The following is a 13,818-nucleotide window of genomic DNA, read 5'->3' as shown; positions in this document are numbered from 1 at the left end:
CAATTCAATTGGCTGTGACACCCATGGCAGGGGTGGTTTATAGAAATGATTTGATCTGTTTATTCAAGAGGTAATTATGGTGAGTGTAATGAGTGATTTGAGATAAGCAGCTCTGGACCCTGGTTGGCTCAGAAGTTTCACCATCTTATCAGATGTCATCCCACTGGTCAGAGCAGCCTAGATTTGCTGTGTCCCATTGCATTTAAGTTTCTACGGTCTGAAACAGTTCCCCCAATCCTTAAACTATAAATGTTGTCAGAGCTTCTGTCTGTGGTTTTCCTCCTCTGCTATTTTTATTAGGCCTAGTCTGATTTCAAGTATAGGAATTATTGCCAATGTAATAAATTTGCCATATGGTAGGATACATCCCATCTGGTTAGATTTATGTAGTATATTAAATATGCATACACACATATACACTGTATTATTACTTTCCCCACTTTAAACACCTAAAGAGGGCTGGGAATATGGCTAAGTGGTAGAGGGCATGCCTAGCATGCATGAAGCCCTGGGTTCAACTCCTCAGTGCCACATAACCAGAAAAGCCAGAAGTGGCCCTGTGGCTCAAGTGGTCGGTAGAGTGCTAGTCTTGAGCAAAAGAAGCTCAGGGACAGTGCCCAGACCTTAATTCAAGCCCCAGGACTGGCAAAACAAAACAGAACACCTAAAGAGGTTAAAATAATGCCCTCAAGTTCATACTTGGGCAGTCTCTTGTGAAGATTATCTACTGAGCTGGGCATATTTCTGTCTTTCTGTAGCTAGAATCTTATGTTTCTCAAATTTGGGTGTCTGAATAGCTTCTTTGAAGGACAAGAATAAGCCAAGAGCATTCTTTAAAACAATCAGTGAGATAGTGAGACAAGGGATATGATTAGAAGGGTCACTGTTGGTTTGTGGGCAAAAAAAAAAAAACCAAACCCAGACTGATCAAGGAAAAGCCACATGAACACACAGCAGGATATAAACTATATAAAAAAGAAAGAGAGAAAGGAAAGAAAGAGCTGGGCGCTGGTGGTTCATGCCTGTAATCCTAGCTACTCAGGAGGCTGAGATTGAGGATCACAGTTCAAAGCCAGCCTGAGCAGCAAAGTCCGTTAAACTCTTATCACCAATAAACCACTAGAAAACCGGAAGTGGCACTGTGGCTCAAGCAGTAGAGCACTCACCTTGAGCTGAAGAGTTGAGAGACAGCACCCAGGCCCAGAATTCAAACCCCATGACTGATTGGGGGGGGGGCGGCAGGAGGGAGGGAGAGAAAGGAAAAGAAAGAAAGAGAGAGAGGAAGAAAGAAAGAACCCCCCCCCCCAAAAAAAGAAAGAACCCAGACGGAGTTCCTGCCTCTTGTCTGCTTCTAGCAAGTTACTTCACCAGTCTGAACCTCAGTTTCCTCATCTGTAAAATAGGAACAATAATAAAAGTACCTTTTGACCATTAGAGGGAGCTCAAGGATGACTTATACCCCATTGGGGAGGGACTGTTTTATGTGGACACACTCAATTCTAGTCATCACAGCACCAGAGAGCAGAACTTTCTTGTTAATGGGAAAAGTAGCACTGAGGAAACTAACCATCCAAGTTTGCTCAGGTATTAGCAGTTTTCCAGGACACAGACTTCTAGATTGGATACTCCAACAGTTCTGGGGAAAACAAGGCCATTTGATCTCCCTGGTCTGAGCCTTGAGCCTTCAAAAGAAACCAGCCTTTGGACTACTTGTCCAGTTTTTCCCCAGAGGCACAGATGTGAGAACAATATGTGGACCTAGACTTTTAAAACAAAGGCAGCAATTTTAGTTTCAGGCTTTAAAAATAATAGCATTGTTGAAATATAATTCACACATGCTGTGCAATTTATCCACTTAAAGTATCCATTTCAATGGATTTTTAATATATTCATAGAGTTTTCCAACCATCACCATGATCAATTTTAGAACATAATCATCACTCCTGAAAAAAACACCACCCCTTTGGCCATCACTCCTCCCTCTAAAGCGTGCTGATCACTTAGGCTACCACAAATTCACTTTTCTGTCTCTATAGATTTTCCTGTCTTCCCATTTCATATGATATGTGGTTCTTTATACTTGTTTATTTCAGGTATCATGAAGTTTTCTGGATTTGTGTTGTAGCATATATCAGTACATTGTTGTGCTTTTTGGTGACTAGTATTTTACTGTACGTGGATAGTCTACATTTTGTTTTTCCATCCACCAATTGGTAGACATTTGGACTGTTATCACTTTGGGGCTATTATGAATGATGCTATTATAAACAAATATGGACTAGTTTTTGCACAGATGTATGTGTGTGTGTGTGTGTGTGTGTGTGTGTGTATATATATATATATATATATATATTCCTCTTGGGATGCATGTCGAGGAATTGAATGTCTGAGTCATGTGGTAAGTATGTTCATTTTTTTTTTTTTTAGAAATTGCCACATGCTTTTTGGAAGTAACAAACCATTTCACACTCATCCAGACGTGTAGGAGGATTCCAGTTGCTTTACATCTTCACAAACATTTATTATTATTTGTCTTTGTGTATGTGCACGTGTGTGCATGTGCAGGTACCTGGGCTTGAACTCAGAGCCTCGTTCTCTCACTTGGTTTTCTTCCTTCTGGCTGGCACTTTCCTACTTAAGTCTTGCCTTTAATCTGGAATTTTACTGGTTAATTGGAAATGAAATGTCACAGACTATTCTATCAGGGCCAACTTTGAACCTCAGTCCTCCAGGTCACAGCTTCCTGAGTAGCTAGGATTATAAGTGTGATCTACCTGTATCTGGCTTCATCTTCCTGTTATAGCCATCCTCCTGGATTGCTCATTGTGAGCCATCTGGTTCTTTTATGTTGTATTTGCATAGCATGGACCTTTTTACCCCTGAAACAACTTTCATTCATTTGAACGGATGGATAGTATAGGATCTTTAGCTCCATTCTCTCCTTTGGTCCCACCACTACTTTCTGACAACTTTCTTTATCAGATATGCCTGCAGGAGGTTAATATGGCCAAAGGGTCTGTAGCCCTTTAGGGAGCTCTTCCTCTGTTTTGTTTTTCTGTTTTCCCCTTTCCTGACCTTGATCTCACAGACTGAGACCAGAGTGGGTTTCAAGGGAAGTTGAGCGCCTTATGTTTTTGATCTGATGTCTCCTGTGGTAGGTTAAGGAGTAGCTTTGGTGTGGCCGGTGAACTTACCAAGTATCTTTGTACATTGGAGCTGCTATGATCAAGTAGCATCAACTGGATGGCCTTATGTATTGCTTACAGTCTAGAAGCTAAGAAATCCAAGATCAAGGTGCCAGCAAAGCTGTTTCTTGGTTCACTGATGGCACCTACTATCTGTGTTCTCACATGATGGAAGGAGCTTCTCAGGTTCTTTTACTTCTTCTTCTTCTGGATTCTCTTTTATGAGGACACTAAGACCATCCCCTCCCCCAACCTACCCCCCTGCCCCAGGCCCTTCCTCCTACCATCACTGATGAGTTACGATTTGGAAGGGAGGCACACTAACAGCCCATGGCATCAGGGAATGGTAAGCAAGTTGACAGTCAGACCCCTGAGTATCAACAGGGGTATGGTGGCTTGCAGATGGCATCAGTGCCCAGACCAGATATAACAGACGCATGGTTTAGAGCTCATTCTCAATAACAATGTCATGTTTGGTCTTCCATGTTGCAAAATTGGGAAATGTGACATAAAATGTCCAGACTTCGGGCATTTCTTTAAAAACTGGCTAGTTCAGCCATGCTGGTCCCTCTTATGCATATTGTAGCAGTTGGCTGGAGCTAAGCCCTGGCTGTCTCCTAAAGACAAATGTCCTGAGTTCCTACCACTGATGTGTCCCAGTGGACCCTCTCCACACATTTGTCCCTTCCTCATCCCGGAGAGTATCTTTTATTGCCCATCTTCCTTCAGAGGTTTAGGGAAGTAAAGTTAGGCATAAGAGGCAAAGAACTGAATGGGAAGACTTTGCATTCAGGGCTCCCAGTCATCAGTATACAATCTCTCCATAACTCTGAACAAGTGGCCAGAGCCATGTAAGTATCTAACCTGCCATTCATGGTTTGTGTGTATTTTTTTTTTTTTATGAGCTGTGCATGGCTCCTAAAGATCTCCTTGGTATTAACTCATTTAATATTCCCTGCAATCCAATAACAATTCTAGTTTACAAATGGAAAAACTAAGACTCAGAGGGAAAACAACAACAACAATAACAACCCCCTCACAGTCCATGGGAAGTAGTACTAGAGCCAGGATTTGAAAGCAGGGGTGATTGAAGTCCTTTACAGCTGTATTTGGTCTCATATGGGGGTCTGTGGGTGTGAACGAATAATGATTCATCTCACCTTCCAGGCTGCTGCTTCCATGCTCTATGACTGGCGAACGGTTCCATTCAGGTGACCCATCACAAAGACAGATGACCTAATTGTTTGGAGGAATAATATCTGCGATACTTTCCAGCTCTAACTTGGGTCTCTAAACACTGATGAGGGAAGAGGAAGAAGGATGGCACTTAGCCATTCACCTCTTCCACTGTGATCCTGGGGTTTGAACTCAAGGCCTTGAGGTTGCTAAGCAGTATTCTATTTAAACCACTTTCCCAGTCTCTTTTACTTTAAGTAGTAATTGTTTTTGGTGCTGGTCCTGGGACTTGAACTCAGGACCTGGGTGCTCTCCCTGAGCTTCTTTGGCCCAAGGGTAGTGCCTTACCACTTGAACCACAATGCCACTTCTAGGTTTTTCTGAGTAGTTTAATGGAGATAAGAGTTTCAGGGACTTTCCTGCCTGGGCTGGCTTTGAACCATAATCCTCAGTTCTGAATCTCCTCAGTAGCTAGGATTATAGGAGTGAGCCAACAGTGCCTGGCACCTTCTTTAGTTTTTAAATGGGGTCTTGTGCTTATGCCTGGGACCAGCCTGAACTATTTGTTTATGGTCCTCCTATTTGGGAAGGGCAAATCTACCACCACACCTAGCTTTTTTAAATTGGTTGAGAAGGTTCCTGCCAGCTTTTTGCCCTGGCTTGCCTTAAACTGTGATCTTCTCTATCTCTATCTTATGAGTAGCTAGGATTACAGGTGTGAGTCACCATACTGGGCCAGTTAGTTTCCTTTGAAAGGTCATCCCCTGCTTCCTACTCTAGTAAACCATAGGCTGAATGTTCCAATAGCCTTCCTAGCTCTGAATGACCTGGTCACCATGATGAGTGAAGGCTAGAGACATCAGACTGAAGAAGACACGGTGGCCTGGTTTCTTGGCCCCTGTGCTGGGGAGTAACACAGAAGCAACTGGTAACACAACAGCATTGTCCTCCTGTACACAGGCCCCCTTTGTTTCCCTAAGCCACACAGCAGGGACTGTAACAATGGCCTTGAATGGCACTTTACCCTCCTTTCTCCAATGATACATTTGTTTTTCAGTTCTGGAATCAACTACACAACGATTTCCTGTAGGGCGTATTGGTGTTTCATATTTTCCGCTTGCTTCACCATTTCACTTCAGGCCCTAGGTCAGTGAGTAGTGAGCTGGGCCCAGAGAGAGCTGAGCCTGTGGAAATGTCACCTTCTCAGCAGGCTGGAGGGCCAGAGAGCTTCCATCTCTCCCTTGTAAGGTAGGATCCACCCCAGAGGAAAGAACCAGACCAGGTAATACAAAGAGCCTGGGAGCTGGGGGGGAGGAGGGGGTGGAGGGAGGTACTGCAGGTGATTGGCTGAGAATCTAGCCCAGAGTGAATGAGCACCTGGGTTCAAGATGCCATATTTGCTTGAGAGTCATTTTCTGCTGATAAACAAAGAAACAAGCAACTGAGGTCAAGTTTGGCAACTCCCCAGTTAGAGAAATGGAGTTCTGTCATAGTCACAAGTTCTGCATTTGAGAGTTCAAACAACTTTGGATTGAAAATGCTTTTTTTTTTCAAACGTTGCATCTGTAATGAACATATAGATTTTTCTCCTTGTCATTATTTTCTAACCAATGCAGTACAATAATAACTATTTGTATTCTACTAGCATTATAAGTAATGTAGAGATGATTTGAAGAATGTCGGAGGCCTTGCATAGCTGATACAAAGATCTACACCATTTAAAAAATAAGCTACCAGGGGGTCTTGCAACTATTTTCTAGTAGCTAATGAGGTATAACCATACCATTTAACCCTAGATATCTTTGGGTGACGAGAATCTTCAGGGGTTTGTCAGTTTATTGAAGTGACTATTGTCTAATAACAGCCGTAACAAGCTCTCACTCTATTATTTATTTGCTGAATTAATAACAACAGTGGATAATGCTGATTCCGTGTGCCTCACCTTCTTGCACAATTCAAATCCAGGCAATCTGGCTATAGATTCTGCTTTTTACCACTGAATCCTTTGTAAAACATTCTCTCTAATGTGGTCATACTGATAATATAAATATGGTGAGATTTCATTTTGAGAAGTAATGCAGTATAATGATAACCGAATGATAAACTAACTGAATCCATTGCACTATGCCAATGTTCTAAGTTTTTTATTTCCTCATCTACTCTACACGATTATCCTATCAATATGGAAACTTTGCTACTCCTATCTTATAGAAAAGATAATTAAGGTACAAAGAAGTCAACTACCCAAGGTCACACAGGTGTTAACGGACAGATTGAATTATGCTAAGTTTACTTTAGTGTGTTGTATTGATCTAGGCCTGTCTGGACTTAGATGAGTATCCTCTTAAGTCATTGGGTAGAGAGGGTAGCATCCAGTCCATGGCTTTATAGAACAATGACAATCAAGTTGTCAGCTTAAGGCATGCAAGAACTGTTTGTTGGTCTACTGTCACCAGCTTCTGTCTTGCTTAAGAAAAGTGGAATTTTTCAGAGGCAGTAGGGACAGAATCTAGACTGCTAAGAACTCATTAATAAATAGTACCCTCTTATTTGAAAAGAGACTAGGCTAAGCAGCTGTTGCTTATGAAGGGAGATTTATGTTAAATAATTCATGATGTGTATTTAAGAAGCCAATTTTGTTTTTTGCTCATTGCTATCCTTACTTGTTTCCTCCCCTTGGGTTGCACTCTTTCCCTTGCCCTAGAATGAAAATTAAAACAAATTTGTGACGCTTTGGCTAACTTTCAAGAATTCAGGTTTTTCTCATCACTTCTAGTTCCTAGTTCTAACCCTATCTGTTCAACAAAGGATATGGTTATTCCTGTGGGAGAAGTCAAATCTTCAAACTCTATGCCCAGTGGGAACGCCCACTCTAATCCAGTGGAGTTTGCTGCTGAGAAGAGGGCCTGTAGTTACCATCTCATCCTCACTTTATATTTTCATCATTCCCTTATGTTCAGTGAAGGTTCTGACTCCAACAGGGAGATCAGAGAGGATCTGGAAGTTCCACTTAGTACTGCAGTGTGTTGGCCAGCTTTCTGTTGTTGTGACAAAATGCCTGAGCAAATCAACTACTAGCGAGAGAAAATGTCTATTTTTTTCCTTTCCTTTTCATTTTTTGTGGCTGTGGGGCTTGAACACCAGGGCCTGGGTGCTGTCCTTGAGTTTTTTTAACTCAAGGCTAGCACTCTGCCACTTTGAGCCACGGCTCTACTTCAGGTTTTCTAGTGGTTCATTGGAGATAAGAATCTCACAGACTTTCTTGCCTGGGCTGGCCTTGAACTGCAAAACCCAGACCTCAGCCTCCTGAGTAGCTAGGATGACAGGCGTGAGCCACGGTGCCAGGTGAAAAGGTCTTACTTTGTCTCGTGCTTTCAGAGGTTTCAGTCCTTGGTCATTTGGTCTTGTTGCTTTGGGGCCTGTGGTACTATAGCATGGTGGAAGCATGTGGCAGAAGAAGGCTGGTTATTTCCTGATGGCTAGGAAGTGAAACAGAGAGAAAGAGCCATGTTCAAGTATCCCTCTCAAGGCCACACCCCCAAAGACCTAATTTCCTTTCAGTAAGCCCTGCCTTTTAAAAGTTCCACAACCTCCTCGTAGCATCATGGACTGATAAGACCAAGCCTTTAGCATATGGGATTTGAGAGGATATTTAAGATCCAAATCAGTAGTATGCTGGGCTGGGCCTGGAGTTTGTATTAAAGCTTGATGCCGTATTTCCTGTCATGATTTTGTGGATACTTTTTAGAAGTCACTGCACTGCCTTGGAGCTGTTTGTCTACAACTCATTCCTTAGTTATCAAGGCATCAGAGTAGTGCCCTACTAGTCTTATAGGGTTGCTATAATAAAATATCAGAGCCTGGCTAGTTTCCATGACAGAAATTAATTTTCCTACACTCTTGGGAAGTAAATGGTTGGCTGTTGACTAGGCCTCTCTCCCTGGTTCACAGGTGTCTTTGCTCTCTTTCTTCTGGGTAGGTATACATTCCTGGAATCCAGATGTGCAGTCAGATTGGATTCTTATTTTAACCTAATCACACTTTGAAAGTCTTATTACTAAATATAGTCACATTCTGAGGGAAGAAGGGAAGGTGTGTATGGTGGGAGGCAGGATGAGGCGAATATGGATGGAGACACAAACCTAGGAGAACAATGTGATTTATCCACAGATGGAAGAAGAATCTGGAACTCAGGTTAAAGAATTCATCCAAGATGGAATATTCTAAGTGGAGGAGCAGACTGGAGATTCTGGCTTTAGCCCACTGACTGCACAGTGTTTTAGGTTTTCAGCATTTGGTACTTTTTGAGCTATTGCCTATTAGAGTTTGGGTTGTGCTGGTAGAAATTTTCTCCTCAACACAGAGTTATAGAAGTAATTAGCTTCTCGGGAGGCCGAGATCTGAGGATTGCAGTTGGAAGCCAGCCCAGGCAGAAAAGTCCCCATGAGACTCTTATCTCCAATTAACCACCCCCAAGAAACAGAAGTGGCACTGTGGCTCAAGTGGTAGAGTGCTAGCCTTGAGCACAAAGAGGGTCAGGGACAGTGCCCAGGCCCTGAGTTCAAGCCCCATGACCACCAACAACAAAAAGTAAAGCAGGTTGTTCCTGTGTGATCTGCTTGCAACATAGGGGCTAGTGACAGGAGTGATGAGAGTCAGGAGCTTTCTCAGGAACTGTGAGATGAGTTTCCTGCACAAAGGAGGTGTCTTTGACTGTTTGATAAACCTGCTGCCTCTCTCCTGCTCCACCCTCTCAGATAGCTTAGACAGTGAAAGACTGCGGTGTGGAATGTCTCATTGTTGGCACTAGTACAGTAATACTGGGTTCTGGAAGTCCCATGTAAGGTAGAAAGGGCTTTAGTATCTTACCTTCTATTTTTTAGGAAACACTTCACCTAAAAGGACTTTGAGATACAATATTATTTATTTCTTTAAAGAGCTTCTTTAATTTAGATGCTTAATTATTTCCTTTAAAAGTAAAAGACCTGGCCTATGGCTGTCTATTTTTCCCTAAGGAAGGGAAGAATGCTCCTGGTCCTAGCAAACTTTTGGGAGGAACATGCTAAGGTTGTTGTCAGGAGATTGTCTGGTAGCAGGGCAGCGCTGGGGAGGGATGGAACAGGATTAGGCTGGGCTGGGAAAGCATGAAGCTGGGGCCCTGGAACAAAACAGGGCAGAGCTATGGAATGGGGGAGGTGGGGCCTAGAAACAGGGCAGGGCATGGTTGGGGAGGGATAAAGTTGGAAGTTAGGACCTGGTAACAGGGCTAGGCTACACTGGGCTGAGCAGGAGTGGGGCTGGAGCTCAGGACACAGATAGGGAGGGGCTGCGAATGGATGGCTATACAGCCCCAAACACAGAATGGGAGCAGCCAGGGCTGCAGCTGTCTGGAGTACAGAGGAGAAAGTGGCGATATTCTGTTTGCTCATACAGCTAGCAATTATTTAATAGACTTCTACTGTACCTGAGATCTCTGTGATCACTCTCCAGGGCTGAGCAGGTAGTTGAATGGACCCTGGAAAACATGTCTGAGGAAGGAGGTGTCTCTGTTGGAGGGAATGGAGCATGGTCAGGCATGATGTGTGTGTTTCTGAATTGTTCATACTCAGACCAGAGATCAGAGGTGAGCTGGAGTCAGGAGAAGGCGAAGGAAGAAGGTGGAAGCCTCCAGCTTAGAACCTGAGTCTGGACAGCTAGTCTGGATAGAGTTCTAAGCAGAAAAGTGACCTGACAGGAAGTTGTTCTTTCAATAAGTACATACTTTGGGGTGGAGATGTGATTCAAGTGGAAGAGCACTAGCCTTGAGCAATAAACTTATACTAAGGATATGCTATGATCTGGGTGCTGAGTGTAGAAAGCCAAGGGCTACATCCTAGTCCTTATGAAGCTGACAGCCCAGGGAAGGAAAGCCAGCTGATAAGTGAGATTGTAAGAGGAATGTGGATATGGACATAAGAATGAGTATGTCTTATTTATTATTACTTATTATTATTATTTTGTCTTAAGTATTTTTCACAGATAAGGTCTCCTGCATTTGCTTTTTGCCTGGGCTGAACTTGAATTGTGATCCTCTTACCTATGCTTCTTCCATGGCTGAAGTTACAGGTGTGCGCCAACATTCCCCCTCCCTTCCCTTGCTTTTTATCTTTGGGAGGAATACAAGTTAAACGATCTAGAGATGAAATATCATGACATCTGTCATTTACATGGAAATATATGTACGTATATATGGAAAGAGAAACAGAGAATATAGGACAATACTACCAATTGTTGGGATAATGTGTAGGAATTTACCTAGCTATATTATCCTTTTGGCTTTTCAGTATGGAGTACTTCATAATAACAACAATAGAGTACCAAGGATACAGACAAGAAGGAAAGGCACTGGAGGAATACAAAAGAAGGCCCATGACTGGCATGTGATAGGTAAAAGAAAACCCCATCTCAGACCTGGGAGGTAACTCAGTGATAGAGCTGTCACACACAAGACTCTGGGTTCCATCCCAGCACCAAAAAAAAAAAAAAAATGCATGTTTCTATAAGCTTAGTGAAGTGGTACAGGCCTGTCATTCCAGGCAGAAGCAGAAAGATTGTGAGTTCCAGGCCAGCTTGGGCTATTTTTGGAGGAACATAGCAGGTCTTGAGAAAGTAAAAAATGGTGTCACTCCAGATTCCACTGAATATCTGGTCCCATTTTGGTATGAGAAATGATATAAATAAAAGAATGTAGAGATACCTTGTTCATTAAAAAAAAAACAGAGAAGGTACTAGTAGACCCTCCATATTCTCTTCAACTATGTGGAGTAGCCTTATGTACATCAAAGTCATGTTCTCTTGTCCTGGCCATTGTTAACCACCATATTTGGGACAACTTGTCATTTTCACTGTTAAAATCTTGTAACCTGCAACTGCCGTAATATGTAGGTCATTCTCGTACCCTAAGGTAACTGGCAAAACAGTAAAATCATAGCTTCTTGTCCCCTCTCCTAATGGTCTCCCAACCTACCAGGCGAATCCTTAGCCCTGAGTGATGTGATTGCACACTAGTCTGTAATTCAGCAGCAGCCCTAGATCCTTGAGGCTCTTCAGAATGCTTAATCAGAATAAAAACTTAAACAAATATTGAAAAGCAATAGAAAGAAAAAAATACATGGTTTTGTCTCCTAATGCTTATTGATTTGTAAGATGGTCTCAAGCATGAAAACAAGATTCACTGCTGTCATCTTGCCATTGGATTCCTGTTACTTGGAAGAGTGGCTCATTGATCAGGTGGGGTGCCCAGTGGTCAGGAACAGATAATCATCCCTCAGAGATGGGACGCGGCTGGGAGTGAGTTGTATTCACTTTAAGTGATGAACCCTGTAGCCTAGGAGGGGCCTCACACAGCCTAGGAAGCCACCTCTCAGTTCCATGTCAACTCCCTAGGCCTCTTTGTTCTTGATAACAACTCTTAAGAATTTCTGTACCCACATACACACAAGTCCCTGCCCCCCGCCCCGCAAATACTATATATTTCATCACAGCAGATGAGGCTCAACTGAGTAAAACATGGACTATTCTTCACGTTGTTCAGCCTCTGTTTCTCTCTTAGGAGGAGCTGTTCAATGAATAACAAACATTTATTTAGCTACTCTTACACTGTTGTATGCTACTTCCTGTGTTAAGGTGTTAGTGACACAGGTATACACAAAGTGACAGAAGTCCCTAGTCTCCTGGAGGCATATATTCTAAGGGTATCGTGAACAATTTGGTATGAAGCTTTCTAAACCATCTGTCTATACTTACCCAAATAGGTCCATGATGCACATGGCCACAGCTCCATTTCTGGATTTTTGGCAGTAATTGGTATAAAAGTTTTGTGACCTTTCCTGCCCAGGCTAGCTTCACATTGAGGACCTCAAATACAGCCTTCTGAGAAGCTTGGATTACAGGCATGAGCCACTAACACCTGACTGTACAGTGTGTGTGTGTGTGTGTGTGTGTGTGTGTGTGTGTGTGTGTGTGTGTGTGTGTGTGTGTGTGTGTGTGTGTGTGTGTGTGTGTCCTAGGTCTTGAAATCAGGGCCTGAGTGTGTGTGTGTGTGTGTGTGTGTGTGTGTGTGTGTGTGTGTGTGTGTGTGTGTGTGTCCTAGGTCTTGAAATCAGGGCCTGAGTCCTTTCCCTAAGCTTTTGTTTTGCTCAAGACTAGTATTTGTGCCACAGCTCCACTTCCTGCTTTCTGACGATTCATTGGAGACAAGAGTTTCATGGACTTTTTACATATTTACTTTTTTGTGGATACTAAGATTTGTTGAACTCAGTCCCTCATTCTTGCTAAGCAAAAGCCCTGTCACTTCAGTTCTTTTTTTTTTAATTAAAAAAAAATTTTTATTGTGAACATACTGTACAGAGGGGTTACAATTACATGGGCAAGATAATGAGTACATTTCTTATCAAGCATTGCAGCCTCCTCCTTTGTTTACCCTTCACATCCCTTCCCAGCCTCCCCCCACCCCCCCCCCACCCAAACCTCCCTCCCACCACCAAAGTTGTAAAGTTCGTTTTCGAAATGACAACTTGTACTTCTCATTGTTGCAACGGGTCCACCTGTATCCTTAAACGACTTGTTTTTCCCCTTCTCCTCCACAAATTATACCGACATCAAATATAGTGAAAGCAGGGGTTATACTGTGGGGGAGGGACATACAAAGCAACAAAGAAATAATCTTATAAATGCATTAGAAACAAATGCATGAAAGAAAAAAAAAACATTTAAATACATATCTAAGGGTTCATTTTCCTAACATCACATTATCTGACTTTTTCTGCTTGACTCATACATATATTAGATATTGCAAATAAGGGAAACCATGGGACCTATGTTTCTTTGGGCTTGGCTTTCTTAATATAATTTTTTTCCAAGCCTTTCCATTTCCTAACAAATGGGGCAATGTCATTCTTTCTGATGGAGGCATAGAATTTTCTTGATCCATTCATCTACTGAGGGGCATCTGGGTTGGTTCCATATCTTAGCTATGGTAAATAATGCTGCAATAAACATAGTTGTGCTGGTAGCTTTAGTGTGGTCTTGTTTGTAAACATTTGGGTAAATGCCCAAAAGTAGGATTGCTGGGTCATAGGGGAGCTCTATGTGAAGTCTTTTGAGGAACCTCCATACTGCTTTCCAAAGTGGTTGAACAAGTTTACACTCCCACCAACAATGAAGTAAGGTTCCCTTCTGTCCACATCCCCTCCAGCATCTGTTGTTATTAGAGTTATTGATTTTTGCCATTCTATTCAGTTCTTTTTTTATAATTTTAGTTTATTTTTAAGAAAGAATCTCATGCTTTTCCATGGGCTGGCTTCAAACAATGAATCTTTTACCTCTGCCTCCATAGTAGCTGGGATTACAGGAGTAAGCATCTACCTACCCCCAGCCCTGTGGTGGGCTTTTTTCACTTTAGCTATGCATCTTGGAA

At 42.5% G+C, this 13,818-nt stretch overlaps 1 long non-coding RNA gene across 1 annotated transcript; it reads right to left on the bottom strand.

Annotated features, from left to right (window-relative positions):
- Positions 1–3,195: 3,195 nt before the first annotated feature.
- On the bottom strand, positions 3,196–5,611 carry LOC122117924. Its single transcript, XR_006149244.1, has 3 exons — positions 5,496–5,611; positions 4,651–4,655; positions 3,196–3,306 (listed from the first exon to the last, which is right to left on the bottom strand). It is a non-coding gene; the product is annotated as an uncharacterized LOC122117924 (long non-coding RNA).
- Positions 5,612–13,818: the final 8,207 nt, after the last annotated feature.

Source organism: Dipodomys spectabilis, unplaced genomic scaffold (genome assembly GCF_019054845.1).
Source record: "Dipodomys spectabilis isolate Male_0828 unplaced genomic scaffold, ASM1905484v1 ptg000145l, whole genome shotgun sequence".
Classification (NCBI taxonomy): domain Eukaryota; kingdom Metazoa; phylum Chordata; class Mammalia; order Rodentia; family Heteromyidae; genus Dipodomys; species Dipodomys spectabilis.
Note: the sequence above shows the minus strand (reverse complement) of the source record. Positions and strands in the feature narration are given on the sequence as shown.